A 19,108-nucleotide genomic window follows, 5' to 3' on the forward strand; every position below is an offset into this window, starting at 1 on the left:
GTCAAAGCCTCTCTGAGGAGCTCTCTACCAGAATGAAAGGTACAGAAGGAGGGTAGCTAAAGGAACATTTTTTCCCCCACTTCGGAGAATTTCAATCCAAATTGCACGTCAGCCAGTTCCACTTTCCCTGGTGAGTCTAGACCTGACTTTTCGCTCTCCGCACCTTGCCTAGTCATTTCAGCCGTACAAAGCCGAGCCAGAAATAAACACGAACTCCTTCAAATTTGGCAGCATTTTACACCTCTTCAGTTAATGCAAAACAGAGTTACAAGGTTGGCCAATTTTTTTTTTCTCTTGTGAGAAAAAACACATATCGTACCAATGTAACCATCTGTTGTGTATTTCACTTGGAAAAAAAGGAGGGCTACCGAGGAACAGCATTGTTCCTGAAACACCATTTAAAGGGGGAGCGTGGTCTCAAAGAGCACAGGGACAAAGACAAGAGGGTGCCATCAATACGGCAGCGGCTGTCTGCAGGATTTCTGCAGTTCCCTTACTGTCCTGTCCCAAGACGTGATTCTCGGAGGCCAGAACTCGAGGAGCATCAGCCCGAGACGCACGCTGGGTGTCCGCCACGCTCTTGTGGCTGGCCCTGACCAGCAGCCCTGGGCAGTCACAGCAATGGGGTGATGACTGCGAGGGCTTCCCAAAGGAGCTGCTGTCGCTGCCCTGAGGCTGCTCCTCAAATGTGGGTAGACAAAACTACCCAGCTAGAAAGAGAGCAGGTTCTGGACATTCACAGCACAGCGTCTGTGCGAGGAGACATAGCTTCATGCTCCCTCGGGACTGTGGCATCTGTTAAACGGATCTTATTTTTTTTTTTAAAGAATTGAAAGAATAGAAAGAGCTCTTATTTAAAAGTGCTTGAAAATATTTCTGGCCATGGGCCATCATTTCTGTATTCCTCTTTGAGCAGTGGGTCCAAACAAGGTCACACACTCTCTTTTTCCTGTCTTCTTTCGCCACCCATCACTTCATCCCTCTCACAATTCTGCATAATGAAATAAATTATACAACTGAAACACAACAAAGCTAAAGCTTTTCCTTTTTTATATAATGCTAAGCTGAACAGACTGGTTTGAGTTTTTACATTTCCCAAGTACTTACAGGCACCTGCAGAGGAGCATAAGGACTGGCAGAACATGGAACAAGCTATCCCAAAGTAAATGCATCACAACAGAACAGATTTTGAAATTGCAGCTTTCAAAAGTAATAACATAAAGTACTTCACCAGGAGAAGTAACCAGAAGTTTAAAAGGCAAAGAAGGTTTGAGGGCAAAGTTTTAAGACAACGACAGGCTCAACAGTACGCTCCCGAAATACAAAAAGTTGGTGGGAACTGGAAAGGAAAAAAAAAAAAAGTTCTCAGATCAACCTGACCCAGATTTAAGTGTTTATTTCTTGCAAAACCAAAAGAAACAAACACAACTTTGTTTAGCTCGCAAAGGAAATGTTCCGTTAGACCTGAAACAAAACATTTTGTTACAGACACTTGCAAGCAAAGGACCTAGAGGCTTCTTCACACCCCTGCTGCTGCCTGTTCTCTAGGTCAGTGTGCACGGTGATGCTGCTCAACCTTGCTTTGATCCAAGGTCCGTGCAACCTTTCACATAAACCCAAGTAAACCCAACTTTTCCAACCTTTGTTTCTTCCACCTGCCACTTCCTTGCAGGTTTTAATACCTTTCCTGTCATTACATCCAACATTGTTAGAAGTGCAGAACTTCTGTAAAGGCCTGGAAGCTTGGTGTCTTGGCACCCGAGCTAGTCCTAAGCACCAGGGAGGGAAAAATCAACCTGCTCTGCTCATTCCTTCCCTGATAAAGCACAATTTTTGTTCCTGAAGTCTCCCACACTTTTGCAAGGTATCTTAATGGATGAAGCTTTAGGCAGGGTCGCCATCAGTTTCTTTTGGTGGGTTTGTCCCTTTGTCACATAGAGTTTCATGAAAAAGAGAGACATTTACAGTGGGGTCAGTCATGTGCATTCAGCTCCCTGAAGAAAACTGAAAGAGCATTGAGAAAAAAAAGGTGGAAGAGGTTCACATCTGGGTGAACACAAAGTTAGAGAGGTGAGAAGATGAAGTGGAAAGCTTTACAGCAGGCCAACTTGACTTGCGTGGAGAAGTCAGGGAGAGCAGGGTAAGAGTCAATGTGGGGCCATCATGGGGCCAGGGACCCACTGTTGTCATTGACAGACCTGTGAGCATCTCCCAGCAGGTTGCCCTTGGTCTAGCATAGAAATGTGGGAGCAAAAGCTCCCAAATGTTTACAGGAAGCAGGAGGGCTTCACCAAGACACAGGGGAGCAGATGCAGTCAGGCCTAGGAGCTTTGGCACCATCTCTTGGGACAGCGTGCTTCACGAGCCCCCTCCGTGACCCACACAGCACTCCTTGAGATCTCCCCAGGGTTTCTGTGATGACAGAGAAGCGAGTATCCCATGGTGGCTGGGGGGGACGGGGCCATGGCCCCATCAGCCCTGCCATCAATCCATCCGTGGGGTGAAGTAACACGGACTCAGCACAACGCAAAAACTCTGTTTGCTGGATGTACCAGTAAGTGAAACACCAAGCACTAAGCACAGAAAAGTCCTTTCTACGGGCACAAGCTAAGACAGGGTTGAAATTCTTTCCAAAACCAAAACAGAACAGATGAGAAAGACAGAGTCCTCTGCCTTCTGACAACAGGCACTGGTTGGGAATGCTCAAGGATCTTGGATTTTTATCTGCTGGACAGGGTAGGATGGAAATCTCATGAAGGCAATCAAATGATACATTACCACAAAACACTGACGTGACCTGACACCTGTCACTAGTCCAACCTGAAAATGAAAGGAAAGCTGTTGTGCATAAGGAGGAAAGGAAAAGAAACAGAAATTTTGTGAGATGCAATGAGACGTCGTTCTGGCTTCAGCCAGCATTTTGATTTCCTAACACCAACAGGGAAATGAGTGGTTCTGTGCTGATCTTGCGGAGGTACAATGTGCCCAACATCCCTGGAAGGAGAATTTTCTTGTGTGATGTTGAGCTGGGCTTTGGTGAACATGAATTTAGTGGGAGAAGGATGTCGTACTGTCAAAGGATTTTGCAGGCTAGGCTTTCCTGGGTAATTAACTGAGCAGCTCAGGTTCACTTGCTTTCACTTGAACATTTTTCTTCCCAATCCTGCAGTTCTTCCTTGCTTCTCCTGATATCTTTCCCCTGTACCGAAGACTCTAGAGCAACCAAATAAACGTGGATGAATAAAAAGGTACTTTCCACAGAATTACTGCATCGAGATTGCACATCATCTCTGGCGTTCACTGGAGGGGAAAAGACTGATGCACTCTGCGTGATTATAAGTGCACACCAGGTTCTTGTGCAACAGCAAACATTGCAACGTTACAAGGCCAAAATGCAAAGACAACAGGATCCTCCAGGTTGTATGGCTCTACTTCTCCTTTTTTAAGTGTACAGCCAACAACCATCATTGCAAAATTCACCATGCTTTTCTTCATAAAGTTCTCTGCCCAAACCACAGACTGTACATACTATAAATCATGCAGAATTAAATTTTAAGTATTTGGCTTAATTAATTTATGGAACTGCCCCAATGCATATACTTTGCACAAGTGACTGCAAGCAGTTAAGAGCTGCATAACATGAGCCTAAGCAATGCAAAGTATCTTACCAGCAGGATAGCAGCTCTTAAATAAAGCCAAAATGATAAAAATAACAACCTACTTTTATCAGAAAATTAAATAAATAAAAAAAGTTAGTAACGAAGAATGAGTTAACATCTTTGCAAAGTTGTTCTCTGAGAACAAACCCCAGTGTTATTTGTTTCCAGAAACCTTTGTTTACTGCCACCTGTGCTGTGCTAGCAACTTGCAATACACACACTCTTTTTCCCCCAAATCCAACCTGGTTTCCAGGGCTGGTAGGACACTCTGGGCACAAACATGGACCGGGGGGAGCTCTGGGGCTGGCCCACCCCATGTTTCTGGACACTGGATCCAGCAGCTGCCACACCAGCCAGGGGGTAAGGGCAGAGCTGGCTGGCAGTGCCCACACCAGGCACTGAGACACATCAGACAAATTTGATGTTTTTTGGACTCATCCAAAGCCCACTGACAAACTGCAGGCACTACTTAGTGTGCGTGTGGGGGTGAAACCAAGCAAAGCCACATTTACCTCAATACTTCCCAAAGAGCCTGGTCTGAACCTTGGTAAGGTCACACACCACTGCCTGGTCCTCAACGGGACCACAGACTTGAATCCCATCTTGAACCACAGCCGGCTCCTAGGGTCTTTTTACACCACAAAATCACCATTATGCTGCTTCTAACAGACTTCCAGTGAAAGCACAAAGCACCCAAGCGACGGAACTGCTTGCAGATGTATATCAAGGTTCCTTAATGTCCAAAGGACATTGTTTCATGGCAGCATTTTCTTGATGAACCTATCCAGACATGGTACTGATCAGATTAGTATAGCAGCAGCAATAATCTATAAAGTTAATTCACAGGACGCTTTTACACCGCATGATTGCGTAATAAACAGCAAACATTTAAGTGCTGATTCTTCACCTGGAACAAATTTCTATGGTTTCACGAAGCTGTACCCATCTCCTAGCTTGGGATCAGGCACCTAGGTTTCAAAGCAAGAATTTGCTGAAGACTACTATTAATCTAGAAAAACGTTATCCAAAAAAAAAAAAAAAAAAAAAAAAAAAAAAAAAAAAAAAAGACAGCCTTTGTATTAGCTTTAGAGTTTACATTCATTGCACAGAATTCCCCATTAGTATTTTTCAGCTTAAAGCAGCCCAACAGCATTTAAACACTGGCCTGATTTGGGGTGAAGGAGATAACGCAGCCTGTAGTTCAATGCCTGCCAAATCTATTTTCTATGTCTATAGATTTTGCTTAACTACCATTACTTTATCTCAAGCAGTCAAAAGTAACATTTATAAATTAATGGGATATTTGCTGAAGTTCGTTTCCTTTCTTCTTTTCTTTTACTGAAAAAAGGCACAGGGGGACAAGCAGAGAAGAGCTGAAGACACGCGTATTCCATTTGAAATCCATGATTAAAAAGCTTAAAAATTCAAATCAACGTAAAAAACTGTTTTATTTTAATACTGTGGAAGGTTTCAGTGAACTCCATTATTTTCACTCACTATTTGCTTGAATAATTTAGGCAAGAAAGCTAAATTATACATAAAGTGTACAGTTAGAAGAAAAAGTTCATGCACAGCCTCGGGCTATAGCCATCCCCTAATGATGTCTGTAGTCAGTGGAAAAGAACTCGTTAGACTGAGAGTAATTTCTCAGGGTTTAAATTTTTTTCTTAAAGCAATAATGTTCTTATAAAAATCTGACAAATAATACGCTAAACCGAAAGCCACAAAAAGAAAGGCCATTCCTAAAACCACAGCCTTAACTTTTCATTCCGTTTAACTGGAAAGCTGGCTTTTCACATGCTCTGTGTTCTTGCTGGCTGTCCTCAGTGATTCGATTAAACTGATTAAATCGGGGGAATGCATGTCTTGATATCACACAGTTCCTACTTTGTTTAATCGGAGCCCTGAAGTTTGCAGGGAGTTAAAATAGAGCTATACAGCTCTCTGAGCGAAACTGGAATCCGCTGTGAAGCAAGTCACTTTTATACTCAGCACACAGTCATTTCTGCTAGCGGTTGCAACTTGCTCCGTTATTGTATTTAAGGAGCAGCTCATATCATTAAACATTTATGGCCTGATCCGCTGAAGTTTTACGTGCCCTTTCAACTTTAGAATTAAAATGTGCGTGCCAAAACGGACCCGGTTACCAGAATCCAGTAAGTGGTGTCCCCTCTGATCTCGCGTCTCTCCCCGCACCATCAGGCGCTGCAGAGGGGAGCTCCTGATGGCACCGAGCTGGCTCTGAGCTGTGCCACGAGCGGTGCTAAGAACGAGCAATCATTGTATGGAAATTAGCTAATAGTAAGTTTGTTCATCAGACTTACCATCTTTTGATCAAAGTAGCTCGAGTAGATCAGAGAAAGAGACAAGGAATTTTATTCAAATTCTTCCTCGGAATCCTTTGCATGAAATGAATAACTTTCTATAATATTAATGGTTTTACATCACTTTATACTTGTATTATTCTGTCACATTAGTTTAACATTACTACCATGTACAGTGGTTTAGCATTAATGTGATCAGAAGAGAAATTACACGTGCACTTTCATATTGTTATATTGAAATCAAGGTCTTCTATGACACTAATACGCAGCAAACCTCAATAAAATATATACTTTTTAATATAAAGACATTTTAATATCATGTTGGAGCAAGAACGTGTATTATTTCTTCTCAAAATCACTTGCAGCATGGCATCTGAGTGCGTGGGGGGGGAGACGGTGCCACCAACCCTGGGCAGGAATCAGAGCAGCCACGGGGAAACCCTTCCCTGCTGGAGCCCCATGCTACAGCCCAGGCTCCCCCCTCAGTGCCAGGGGTGCAGGATCACCCCCCTCCCACTGAAATCTGTTCCCCAAAAGCCACGTTTGATAGGGCACAAGTCCTGTGGGGCAGCAACTCACCGCTTCCCAAATTTCAGCACTAGTTGGGGCCACAGTTGGTGTTTCTGTGGCTCCCCAGCAGCCCTCTCCCATTCAATAGCAGGGATGGAAGGAGAGCTGAGCAATAGGTGCCATAGACCTGTGTCCGCCCTCCACGGCACGTGGACACCCGAGGGAAGGGCTTTTGGTCCTCTTGGGACTTCACTGCCAGCAGGTTCATAAGGTGCCTCGCTATGAGCACGGAACTGCCTCTCAAAATGAGGATATTACAAATACAGAACAGATGGAACAAAAAGAGGAAACAAAACAAGAAAACCAACACGGATGACATATGACTTCCATAACCTCCAACCCATTCCTCGAGTCCTTTTTGGCGTGCCCATAGCCAAACCAGCCTCAGTTCGGGCTGCTTTCAAGCTCTCCTTTGTTCTCTCAAGTGATTTGGGGAGATTTTGCCGGATAGCAGCAGCTGCCCTGTACGAGATGTTCCTGGACACCAGCTTTGCTCTTAAGCAAGCACCTCGTTAGACCTAGAGGCAACGCTCAGCAACCAAACAGCTGGGTGTTGAGCACGTTGGGCATAGCAAGAGTTCAGCTGGGGAAGAAGCTTCTGCCATACTTGGTGCTGGTCCTGCATCCGCTGAGCAGCATCACAGCATCTCGTGCCCTCGCGTTGCAGCGGTACAGGGAGCCAGGACTGACCAGCCACAGCCCGTTAGGGCCAAATCTGATTTTAGCCTCAAAACAGAGGGGTTTTGTTTGTCTTCCTGGAAATCATGTTTATTCCAAGTAGCACTTTGAGTACATGCATGGGAAGGGAATGTTGTCCAAAAGGAAATGTGATTTCATTTTGTTTTTAAACCTCCAGGGCTCTGTTCTGGTATCAAAAAAGCATGACCAGATTTTCTGAGCGATGGAAGTCTTGCCATTGAGGATGCTTTGGACTTCTGACTGCTGCCATTTGAAAGCCTTTAGACTTTTCTCCCAAACTATGACTGAACATTAAAAAAAAAAAAAAAAAAAAAAAAAAAAAAAAGTCTTCTGAAATTTTTTAAAACATGCTCTTAATTATGTAAGTCTTTAAATTGCTCTCCTCTGTTATAAAATTAACAGCTCATCTTGAAAAGAGAAAAAAAAAATGTATTCATCTTTATTTAGATGCTGACGCAAATGAGAGGCAAACTGCTAAGCACATTGAGGCTGGGGCTCAGTAGGCAAGCACCAGACCACAAAGCCACCGATCAGACGGCCACGAGGGACCAGCGCACTCAGCTGGCTTGGGACACCACATTTCGAGAGCAGATCCCTAGGAAAGCTCTCTCAGAGAAACTTGCCCTCTCCCCCTGAATGCTCTGAGTGATGAAGGCTGTGTCCCCTTCCCATCTCAGCCCCCTGGGAGGTTCACGATGCTCACCCTGCTGTGTTTCGAGCCCAAACTGATCTTGCTCCACCAAGCATGGGCAGGCTGTAATTTAGGGCCAGAGCTGCCTGCAGTGGGGCTGGAGGACAGTGCCTTAAAACCCTCCTGGGGGGCACAGTGGGATCTGGAAGGTCAAACGTGCCCTTTGTGTTCCCTATACAAGCCCTCCCAGAAGGTGCTGGAGGCTCTCACAACCATTGAGCTAACGAGACCGGACTTCCCAAGCTCTTCAAAGAACCGCAAGGCTGATAACCTTGCACACAGGTTTCTAGTTATTATTTTTTAAGGCTGCCTCAGTCCCACCCTGCAGATGGTGAGGCATCTTTTTTTCTCATCCTCAGCCTAAACGCTCTCACGGCCAAGGCACAGCCATTTGTCCTCGTTTCTAGCCATTTGTCCCTGCCCTGATGCAGCATTACAAGAGGTGTTTGCCAACCACAAAGAACACCAAGGACAGTGGGATTCCTGCCATTGACTCCCAAGGCTCTGGAAAAAGTCACTGCTGTAGGGGCTGGGGGGGAAGAGAAGGGATAATCTTCATCTAGAATACAGAAATATGAGAATAATCATATTCAAGAAGCTACTTTAGCCTGATTTGTTTATACATTATCCGAGCATTTTATTTTATTATGCATTTTAATAATGCAGGGGCTTAAGAGCTGGAAATGAGCATACTCCATGAGCTCAATATATTTTGGTTTGTACACCATCAATTGTTTTTCCTTGCGATTATGCAGTTTTACTTTATCATCCCTTTGATAACAATTTCTGCATAAAATCTGACTTTATATTTCATTTTTCCCGTCTGTTATCTTAGCAAAATACATCCAAAACACCCTTTGTACTGCTGTACTAATATAACAGATCAGGAGAAGCTGTGGCATAAGAAATCAAAACCATAATAATGTCTTTGGGTTTTGCATTTTAAATACTGCATTCATTGTTGCACTGAGGTTTGAGATCCCTTTTCAGACATTACTGAGATTACCTTTGGTAATGCCTATTTCATTGTACTTTGATATAAAATAATGTATGTCATAAATCATCTAAGTGACTGTCATTAGAGTGAAAAGCACCTACTTATGATATGTAACAATTTGCTTTTCTAATTTGAAGAGGATTGAGGTATTTTAATTATATAAGGTCTAAAGCCCTTGTGGATGAAATTAGAATTCAATGTAAAATCACTGCCTTCACAGAGCTGTAAGTTAGGAAACGATAACAGCTACACTCATCAATTTGGAGTTTTGGGGTGGACTAAATACAGGAACAAATGGAAACATTTCTCATCTGTAACGTTGCATGTTTTCAGGAGAGAAAAAACAAGCAAGCTTCTTGTTTTTAAGTTGAGTGGGTCTTAAAAAAATATCTTTTAACATGCCAGACAAAAAAAAATAATCTCCTTTTACAAATTCCAAGCAGAAATTATTTCGATGTCAAGAACCACTGAAATTTTGAGTTGTAGGAAAGTCAGGAAACTACAGGCAGGGTTGGACAGAGGGAGCTACTTAAAATTATAGGTGTGCTCCACGTTCTTGAGATCACTTCCATTTGGAAGCAAAATGGGGGTTCGGAGCCTTCTCTGTGCAGAATGATTTTAAATTACTGGAGCACTTTGAAGGTGATCGGGGCTCTGAACATGTACATTGTAGAGAGATTTAAAGTTATGAGAGCTCTTCAAATTGTTCAAAACATTGATTTTTTATAAAATAGATTTTTTCACCATTTTACTTCGTCAATGGCTGAGTAATTACAGCAGACCAGCAGCTGAGGTGCTTCTGTCTGAAGCCAGGACTGGCTTTCAGCCTCCCTCCCTTCCCATTCCCTCTCCCCCTCCCTTCTCTCCCTCTTTCTTAATAAGTTTTCTGGTTTCCCTCGCTGCTGGGACAGACACATCACGCTTTGTTCTCGCTCGTAAATCTCTCTCCAACCAAGGAACCAGGAAGTTATTAGGGGTGAGGAGAAGGTCAGGTTGAAAATTCAGTTTGATCAGACCTGTTCTGGCAAAAGAGCACCATGCCCACCTTGGCGAGCAAAACCCAAACTCAAGTGCTGTTTGGAGCTGACTTTTAATCAGCATTTCGTCCGGAAATGCTCTCCAATACATCTCACAATGCACGGTGCAGGGACTCAGAGGGATTAAGGAGCAACCATTAGTTGGGATTTAGTTGCATGCACTTACAGGCGCACACGCATGGCTTTTTCCAAAATCCCTTTCTCTCTTGCTAAACACGAACAACAACGCAGAAAGCCCCCCAGATTCATTAATCGGATTAAGGTGTGTGGTATTTAAGAGAGGAACATAGTTTTTCCCCAAAGATTTGAACTCACTCGTGGTGAAGATGAACACAACATTTGCATCTGCTCTTCTATTTATAGTAGAAATTATTTATTTTTAAATAGAAATACAAATATTGAGCCTCCAGACTGAAGGAGGCTTCCAATAGACTGTTTTTAGGATGTCATGGATGTGTTGGGGGCAGAACTGGCTTATATCAGCTATATCTTAGCTCATGGAAAGGAGCAAAGCTCAGTGCAACTGAGAACTTTTGCTCTGCTAAAGACTGCTCTATCTCAAACAGGTCAGTTTAAGTCAAAGTATGACTGTTTGACTTGCAATAATGAATAGATACTCACACTAGTAATCCTAAGGAGTCTATATAACTTCAGATCTTGCAATTTGCCTGAATACTACTTTTTTAAAGGAAAAAAAACACACCACACACATCAATGCTCCTCCAGCAAGTGCATCAGCGTGCATCAGAAAGGGGATGAAGCATTAATTTAGAGGAATAATAAATAGACAGCCTTCTAGGGAACAATTTTGAGGAGATATTTTTATATAAACACGCACACAAGCACTTATATAAGCTGATTGGTAATTTCTCCTAGTCCAGAGGATCTTCCATTTGCCTGTTTTTAAAATAAAACTATTTTGCCAGGACTTGAAGTAGAGCTTTACGTATTTTGTAAGAGGCCATATCGAAGGAAAATGAACATATTACTGAATTTTTGTCAGCTTGAAATAACACCTGCCACACACAAGGTCTTTAGCCTTTCATGCACATCATAACTTCAGTCTAAATTTAAAGGAACAGGGAAAGCAATAGAGCAAAGCTACCCAGATGTTGTACGGTCTGTGCAATTGTAAATTTAAAAGTACCAGCTTTCCATCCAGATTTTAATGCACCAGAAACAATATGAAAATTCCAAGCCACACCGGATTATTGAAATGTCTGGCCATTTTGAAATGAATTTTGGAACAGATGTACAGAGGTAGGCAATAAAGCTGTGATAATAAGGAACATTTCTACATCATCTCACAAAACTACTAATCTATAATGAGGACCAAAGCTATTCTTGAGAGAGGGTGTTTTTCATTATTCTTTTTCAGCTCCAGTTCGAGTATTCCAGTCCCTTTACTCGCTTGTTGGATTTTGTTATTGTTGTAAAGCATTTGGTAGCTATCTGACATTATCACTTCTAACCCACAACAGAGGCAAGCAACTGCATAACTTCATTTCTCCCTCTTCTTTATTGAGGGGAAACGGCACAGAGGGAAGGCAGTTTAACTAATTTATTGTGCTTTATCTTATTACTATTAACTTCCAAAATCAAGAGCAGTAACTGACTTTAGACATCTCCTTTTGGGGTTCACAAACCCAGGTATCGCTGGAGGCTCTGATTTGAAGACAACATCAAATATCTGCACCAAAAACCTAATGGTCAGCAAAGCTGTGTACCCCGAGCCCCCAAAACCCATCATTTTTCAAACTTCTGCTGTTAACGCAAGAAAATATCCCAAAGGAAATAAATTATCAGACTCTCGTTTGGATAAGAAAGACTCTAGATGCAAGGTAGGTGAGACAGATTGATGTAGCTAGACCAGGTGGAAGGACAGAGGGAGCAGGCAAGCCCTAAGCTCCCAGTTGCTTCTGCAGGGCAGCAGGAAGCAAAGGTGATGCCCACCTCCCCTTAAGCCTCTGAGTGGCCTGCAGAAGGGCTCACATGCCTGAAAGCTTGTCTAACGTTACGAACAAATAGCTGACTAAATTACTTTGTCTGTTAAAAGATATCATCGCTTCCAACAGACCTCGTGCTGACATGGAGCAGATTACTCAGGCAGGTTGGGTGCTGTGCTGGGTTCGGCTGCATACCAAAGCCTTGAGTTTAGGCACATTACTCACTACGGTTTTGGGGCTATCTGTTCAGCTCATCCTGTTCTGAAAACAAAACCCCAGACACATTAAATTGGGTTGCTCTTGATTTTCAAGGCTGCTAGATTTAAGCAGGCTTTTCTCCACCAGGAATGCGAATTTTCAGCCTGGATCTCAACATCCCCAAGCCGTGCGGAGCCACCTCACTCCTCTGTAGCATCAAGCAGGAGACCGAAGGAGGAGGAGGAACATCCGATTGCACTAAAAGAGCAATGATTTCTTTATTTAGGCGAGTCACCCGCTGGATTTGGGCCAGCCCCCGGAGCACCAACCTGCAGACAGGTGACTGACAGCGCTGGCCTGGCAGCGTGCAGATGCTCGGGCTTTCAAGTCACTGCCAAACCCTGGCTGTCGGGCAGCTCGAGAGCAACTGCTGGGCTGTTCGGGCAGAGCCACCAGCTCCTGAATCACCCTTTCCCACCCTCGTTTGCTTTTCCTTGAAGTTTCCCATCTGAGCACTGACCAGGCCCAAACCTGCTTACGCTTATGAAAGAGGACAGAAACACAACCCAGGGTGATTTTGCTTCGGTATGCACCTGCTCATTACTCCACCCCACCCAACCACTGGGGTTTTAGATGTTTTTGGCTTCGGTTGTGTTGTGATTTTTTTTTTTTTTTTAATAGGTATAACACTCCCTGTGCCTTGTGCAGGTCACCAGAGGGTGGGAGAATGTCACAGAACGAGTTTGCTGCTTTTTTAACCCGAAGGAAGGCCTGACTTAGTGCTCTCTTCCACACCCACCTACATCTCCGAGAGGGCGCATATTTCTCCTTGGATGAGTTTGTGTGACTAAGAGGTTGGGGAGGTTATAAAAAAAAATGATTGCCAAGCAGAAATTGTCACCTGCCCCGTGGGGTTTAGCAAGCAGGGGGTCGCGTGAGTGGGAAAGAGGAGAGGAGACATCCAGGGATGTCAAAAGTGTTGCCGCTATCACGGCCACCTCGGCTACTTCCCACGATGGCACTTGTGTGAGCACAGCTGGCCTCAGCACCCCAAGATGAGGGTCCCAAGCTGGGGCAGCATCACAGCAAGCACCGCAGGCACAGGTGTGAGATCCAGTGAGGAGCAAGTGTGGATCCATTTGGTCACATCTCCCTGCCTGTGGTGTTAAAGCATCCTTTGCTAGTTAAACCAGCGCTCCAGCAGAGCGAAGAAAGGTCGGATTTAATAGCAAAACAGCTGAAGGTACAAGTGGTGTGATGAGGTGTAACACAACAACGTGGAGAATTAGCAGCAGCCTCGTAATTAGGGAGCTGAGCGACACATCAAAGTTCAGACCTGAATCCATGTTCTGCCACAGTTTCTGTATTATTTTTGGACAGTCTATTCTCTACGATGCAGCCCCCCATCTAAAAATAAATGCTGCTCTCCGTTCTTTGGGTCTTGAATTACATGGGCTTACTGGGCCCAAATCCATGGAGCTCAGATCTCACCCACAACTTTGAAGAACTGTATGAAAGAAATCCCTACGATTACATAGACACACGCAGACATTTGTGCGTTCATGATGAACCACAACTACCCCAAACTCCTTCACTACTTTCTAAATGCAGAAAAACGCTCTGATCTTAAAAGGTTGCCCCAAGCAGTAGACTGTTTCTCCACTCTTTAGATGCAAAAGCCAAGACAACACTTGAATTTCTAAGGAAAACAGAGTATTTCCGAGGATGGTGAAAGTTCGGCAGTTTACTAGCTTTTAAGATGTTAAATGAAGGAAAACAACTCACTATTTTCCTTGCAACAGCTGTGAACCATCTTCCCCTCCCACTAAGTTGCATTTCTTGGGTGTGCACTGATGGAGCTGATCTAACTGTAAGGGAGCCTTTGAGTTTTACAGAGGTAACAGCAGAAGAAGGGAAGAAAAAAGAGAACAAAAGGGTCTGAAATAGGGCTAGAGATGCATTTAACGCTATCTTAAATCATTACTCCCCCCAAATTGAAAAAAAAATACTGCAAATGCCACACAAATTAATTCCTCCTGGAATATCAGCATGAACACACAGCATGAAGATCCACGTTTCCAGCTTTTTGACGATAAGCACCGTTTTATCTAGGGCTGTATATCCTCCAGGAGAGACCCTGAAGCACCCACCACAAGGAAGACTCAGTCCTGAATTGGGGTGGCTTCTTCGCCAATCCATCCTGGAAACTGAGAATACTTCGCACAACAGATATCAAAATAAAGCTTTCGGACTGAAACCGTTTACCAAATTCAACGTGGATTTGCAACAAATAATAAAAAAGAGGTTTTGACAGGAGACAATATTGCCACGTTCTAGTCCAAAGTCTTCTCTGCAACTTAATAATTGGCAACACAGCTTCACAGAAAACAGTGCCGCGTCTGGAAAGCAGGTTTTGTCGAGAGCAAAACAACAATACCGTTGTTACTTGTCCCAAGCATAATTTACAACAGGAATCAGAGTCCCCTCAGCTTGATCCAATCGTGGTTTATACCAGCTTCTAGAATAAAAGGAGCGTAGCAGCTACTGACAGAGCTGATGTCCATCCTGCTGTCCTGGCTGCTTTCTGCAGGGGCTGGAGGATCGGGCTGTGCACACTCACCTGGAAAAACAGCGAATTCAGGTGCCTGGAGCTATCTGAGTACCACGGAGTTCACCAGTTGCTCTTCCAGAAGAGCATTTTTGTATGGACTTCTTGTGTACCAACAGGATTTTAAAGGGTGCTCTGCATCCCTGTGCACGCCTGAGCTGCTCTCACAGTGCCCTGATCCGATCCACTCACCAGGAGTCTCTGAATATTAAGACTGAAGGCAATTCATTGTGAGGATTATAAACAGTAACATAAAAACCTACCTCTGCAACTACTGCTCTCTTTCATTGCTGCCGGTGTTCCTGGAAACCTTCTCCTAGCATCTAATCTGGAACTTTCCTGCTGCGGTTTTGGCCCCAAAACAAACTTGGGACACAGGTAATTCAAACAATTTTCTCAAAAGCTTCTGGTATACTGGAAAATATCTACGTGCAGTTGCAGATAGCGTCTCTTCAAAGTTTAGCAAACTTCATTTTGTTCAAGCTGTGCTTTACAGACTTATTCTTAGTGTTATCCTCTGAACTTTTTCCAGCTGACCCACGTTCTTTGAAGAACAGGAGAAAAACTAGTCGAGACCTTATCAGTGTGGAGTAGCACATATGGTGTCTCAAGAGGCAGATCCGTAACCAATTCCTAGTACAAGGGCTGCCTTTATTTACAGTACCGTGACCTTTTGTTTGCTTTATTTGCATTCAGCTTGTGAGCAGCTCTAATTCTCCAAGCCTTTTCTGAAGTGTTATTACCTGCCCAGTAGTTACACTTCTGATACTCCTGGAGTTGAGTACTTCTGAGGTTAGTCTCCTGCCTTTATCCCAGTTGAACAGTTTGGGTGTTTTTTCGGATCCATTCCCCAATCTGTATACGCCTTTCTAAATTCCTAATCCCGTCCCCCAGTATATTTGCAGTCCCTTCCAGCTTCATGTTGTCTGCAAATTTAATAAGCATGCTCTCCGCTGCACTGTGCAAGTCATTAATGAGAACACTGAACAGAGCTGGAAGCAGGACAGATAGCTGTGGAATATTACACATCACATCCTTCCAATTGGATAGGGGAACGCTGATAACGACACTCTGGATACAATTAACCAGCTAGTTTTGCACTCGTAGGAGTCTCATCTGGTTTAATCTCTTTTCCTTTCCCCACTTAAAGTACACGCATTCCATTTACCCCTTTCCAGTCCATTCTCAGTGGATTCTCAAAAAAAAAAAAAAAGAAAAAAAGGTAATGGTTCAGGAATTGCTTCAAAAGCTACGATTCATCAGACCCTACACAAGACATGAATGTCTGTTCTGTCTAGGACTTCTTCCTTCCCTACTCTAGGACAAGATCTAACATCTTCACCAATGGTTATATCCAACATTTGACCACATGTGAATTTTCAGAAACATCAGAGGATTTAGTTGTGCATCCAGCACTTGAGTCTGGCAATTTAAGAAGAAACTTGAGACCTTACCTACACCTTGTGGCCTGATTTGAAATTAGAGCCCCAACTGCTCAAGCAGAAGGTCAGATATACCCAAAAATCTCAGTCCTGGCTCTGAGAATGACTTCAGAAGGTACCTTTGTAGACTGGATGTGTGACAAGCCTAGGTTAGATGTAGTTACAAGTTCTTTGCTCTCCATCCTGGTATCTGGGATCACAATAAAGGGTGTTACAGAAACACTTTTTTTACATACGGCGGCTTCCCAGAACCTGCTGGCATGAGCTACCAGGAGATCTAAGCACTCCTGTCTCTCTGGAAACAGCCCAGGCTGGTAATCCAAATTAAATTTAAAGTGGGATTAGTTAACCCAGCTAATTAGCTAATCATAATTCAGTAAGGAAACTCCACGAGTTAGGGTGGACTAAATCCGTTTTCAGAGCCCAGCACAACTCAGCTTTCATTCTGCATGGGGTGTCCACACAGCTCGTACTCTGGAAATCTGCACCTAATTCGGATGAACTTCCTGAGTATCCCTTCAGGGGCCGACCAACACAGAATGGAGCAAGCATCACAGTTTTTTTTTTTTTTTTTTTTTAAATAGTAATATTATTTTAAATGAATAACTCGATGATTCAGACTTGGACCGAAATCTATTTCCTATGTGTTACTTAATCAGACAGTTTCATTTGAGCAAGCGAGGAGCCAAAAATAGAGCCGTGCAAAGCGCTTGGAGCAGCGCGGCACCAAAGGCAGCTCCACCCCGCGTTCCCAGGCTCTCCCCGTGTCCCATGGCTCAGGACGAGCGGCGAGGAGCTGGGCAGGTCTACGAGGCTTAGGGACAACGTGATGCTGCTAGCAAGCAGGAGGGAGAGTGGTTGGGTCTGAAAACATTTGCTATTAAGAAACACAAAGGACAACTCATCGCTAATTCTTCCCCGCCCCCTGCAGCGCTTTGTGTAACGCCGATGAAGAAGAGCTGACCTTTTGGAAGTAGTTAGAGGAAGATATTTTTGAAGCTATACCTAAAAACAGATTCAGTAAAAACAGGCAGAGATGGAACAGTCTTACCCACCAAGCTAGACAGCTTTTTTTTTGCAACCAAAAAAGGAATTTTTGATGTTTTTATGGCCCTCAGTGCGATGCAAAAGCTTGTGCCGAATTCTCTGGCATCTCGTTGCACGTCAAGGAAAGGATCATTTACAAATGACACTGGAAAACTGCCATTCTATATGGGACACGTAGAGAGTGGAAAGTCTGCATTTCCCTATAGATCCTGCACACCACTTGCTCAGACAAAACCCAGTTTTATAGGCAACCTCTGAGCAGAAGCAGAAGACTTTCTGCCAACCCCTCTGGATGACCACAAACCCTAGCACCTTCCACAGGCAGTGCAAGGCCAGCCTCACAGCAGAAGGTTTCCTATGAGCCTGGCAGCCTGGATTCTCAGAATAAAATACAGTTGTCCCTATAATCAGCCTGCATTGCCACAGCACAGCTCACTTAGGGCACACATAGAAATGCTCTGCTCCAGGGAAACTCTCAGAGCTGCTCACTCCTTCGACCCTCCTCCCCAGGGATGTTACACCAAGGCAGGGTGGTCCAGGGCTCACTGACAGACTCCCTCAGCACCTCCTCGCCCTTCCAGTGTTGAACCCAGTCAATGCTTGGTTTTGGTGGGTCTCCAGGAGCCCCAAGTCTGCCAGAACCGAACCTGCTCCTTACCCAGCCACTGTCCTAAGTCACTGCCCAGCCATTCCTCATCATCTTCCTGGGCTGCCGCCAGCTCTGGGGTGTCAGAGGCCCTTTTTTCTGCCAGTGCTCATGTCCCTTGTGCTCATGACTCTGAGAATGGAGTCCTGTTCCCCAAACCTTGTTACATGACTTCTACCCACATTGGGAAGTGCTCCAGCAAGTCCCCCGAGATAAATACACACAGTGCTCCTGGGGGAACAATTGATAGCCAACCTGCTCCAGCTGACCCAGGGAGGCAAGCAGACTGCAAATACTATTAGTCAAATGAAAACCATTTTCCAAGGTCCCAGGCATCTCCATCACTCACTGACCTTACTGGAGTACGAGTACATGCAGATCATTTCCAGCATTTTGCAGAATCAGGTGCTGCTTGAACCTAGATTAAAAGAGCATCCCAATCAAATCCTAGATTGGAAAGGTGCTGAGCAGGCAGGCTACTGGCAAAGCAGATCTCAAAAATCAAGAAGCCTCTTCAGGGTCTTGAAACACCCACACCTTTAGAATGGAGATAAGGGGATCTGACTTCATTTTTCTGAATTAGCCCCCAAAATGAAAGTGATCTGCCAAGCAAGCACAACATCTTCAATTTTTGCAATTCCTTAAATGAATGCACTTTTTTTTTTTAAGATTTATTTTTTCCCAGGCTTTTGGAAATATTTTTTTTTCCTTGAGAAGGCAGTAGAGGAAAGCGGCAGACGTTACACGTGTATACACAAGGAGACAGTTACAGAGCCGAGGGAAATAGTGGCTCTTTGCTCCGCTCATCTGGAGTATTTATCTTCTGATCAAACCACCGAGGCATCGGTAATTGCACCTTTATGACAAAGGCATGTCTCTGCCTCCAAACGTGTAGCAGCGAGGTGTGATTATCTCGTGACACAGCCCTATTATACAGCCCTGCCATTGAATCCGTTTTTCTTAGTGTTACCGAAGCACTTGAATGGTTTTGCTTTCTTATGTCTCAGTACAGCAGAACAACCCCGTGAATAACGTGAGAATGAAGAGTGCTATTTATCCAAATGAGCCCTCTGGTGCCTTCCTGCACCTTGTCTGTATTACCTCACTTCATTTGATTCACAAATACACAAAAGAGTACGAATTTATTCCTTTGCCGACAATTAAAGGAGCTAGCTACAAACACAACACGCCTTTATTTGAGACCCTTTCACGCACACACTCCTTAGAAGCACATGTAACTCATG

General features: G+C 44.1%; 1 long non-coding RNA gene across 7 annotated transcripts in view; it reads right to left on the reverse strand.

The window, feature by feature from the left end:
- Positions 1–19,108, reverse strand: part of LOC311434004 — a 64,145-nt gene that overhangs the window by 32,213 nt on the left and 12,824 nt on the right. Inside the window, exon 3 of one of the 7 annotated variants that reach the window (XR_014691193.1) lies at positions 1,610–3,213. The exons of 4 other annotated variants lie outside the window; for them this stretch is intronic. This is a non-coding gene — a long non-coding RNA (uncharacterized lncRNA). Of the gene's footprint in view, positions 1–1,609; positions 3,214–6,012; positions 7,537–13,847; positions 14,742–19,108 lie in introns of those variants that run through there. 2 more of the 7 variants (XR_014691194.1, XR_014691195.1) reach the window with 2 other exon arrangements.

Source organism: Aythya ferina (assembly GCF_964211825.1).
Source record: "Aythya ferina genome assembly, chromosome: 3".
In the NCBI taxonomy this organism is placed as follows: domain Eukaryota; kingdom Metazoa; phylum Chordata; class Aves; order Anseriformes; family Anatidae; genus Aythya; species Aythya ferina.